Genomic DNA, 1,684 nt, shown 5'->3' with positions numbered 1-1,684 from the left:
AGTGTAAAGGAAATTGATTAATTAGAATGTTAATATAAATAAGGATGTAATATATAAATAGTATTATATAAAGATGATGGGTCCCATTTATCCTTTGCAATGTTCTTTGAAAGGAGATTACAAGAAGTGATGTGGGTGCTCTTACCTTTTTAAGTCATTTTCCCAAAAATAATTGGGCTAAATTCACATGGCAGTTAATTAACTCGGATAATAACAAAAATAACTATTTTTATAAGCATAGATAACGTTTTGACCACCTGGTAGAAAACCTAAATGATTATATTTTTCGAGACTTGTCACTTGCGGAATATTTTTGAAATACTATGTGAGTAGAGAGATACCAAAAGTTAAGAAATAGTTGGTTTTCTTCGATAAGATAAAGGTAAATTTTCATAAGCAATTCACACAAACTTGATTCCATTTGACTCCAGTTACCTCATTATATATATATATATATATATATATATATATATATATATATATATATATATATATATATATATATCCAAGCAGGGGCAGAATCAGAATTTTAGAATAATAGGGGCTGAAAGCATCCATACCGGTGCAATATTGAGACATTGCAAAAGGAAGGCCGACTCAATATATTCATCAATTTTTAAAAAGATAAAGTAGTGTCAGAACATTTGATTGGTGTTTAGTATTTAAATATGATTGTTGGATTAAAATAATAATACAAAAGTATGTGCAAGTCTTTCAGATATAGAAAGATAGAAGTCCTAAGTGGCATTAGTGGCATGACGAACTATGTTTGAAAGACTCGATGTTAAGGGTCTTACATTATAATAAGATGTGAAAATATATTTTATATCGAAATCACATTGGTGATTTGGATAGCCTAAGATCATTCTTCTAGAATAAAAATCTAAGAATTTAGTTTTACATCTCTTAAATTTGCAATATAAATTTTTTTTCTAATTCAACATTAATCGTTATTCGATATTACTATATTCACTTTAGGACCTATATTATGAACATCTTCCTTAATATTGCAACCAACATAATGCAATTATGATCGCAACCATTTGTTTTCTAAAATCAAATCTATATATAGTTTTTTCTTGCTTATGATTTATCATATAGTTATAAGATACCAGATTACCGATCATAATAATAACATCAATTACAAATTACAAATTACAAAATTAAGTAGATCCAGAACTCTGTGTGTGTGTGTGTGTGTGTGTGTATATATATATATATATATATATATATATATATATATATATATATATATATATATATATATATATGGCTTAGGGAATATACGGTTGTCATGTACCTAAGTTTATATATAGAACCCTACAAACAATGTAGTTTTGATCAATTTATATCTAAACTAATCATTATATCTCTTTTACTATTCTTCCTTAATCATTTGACTTACTAAATCGATCAAAAGTATGTTCTTTTTCTTCATTGTGTCTAAGAACTTAAAGCATTATAAGTCGTGACTATTTAATCAATCATACTAAATTCTAAATGAAAAGTAATAGAATAAAAGATAAAAGAAAAACATGTCGTACCTCAATCAAGCTTTTCACAAAATCATTGGATATAATTTTTCAATTGAAAGACAAAACGCTTGAGTTATATTCGTTAAAAAATATTGGTTTTTTATTTTCTCTATAAACTTCAATAATTATTTGAAATAAAAATATATATA

Source organism: Lactuca sativa, chromosome 4, assembly GCF_002870075.4.
Source record: "Lactuca sativa cultivar Salinas chromosome 4, Lsat_Salinas_v11, whole genome shotgun sequence".
NCBI classification, from domain to species: domain Eukaryota; kingdom Viridiplantae; phylum Streptophyta; class Magnoliopsida; order Asterales; family Asteraceae; genus Lactuca; species Lactuca sativa.
Note: the sequence above shows the minus strand (reverse complement) of the source record.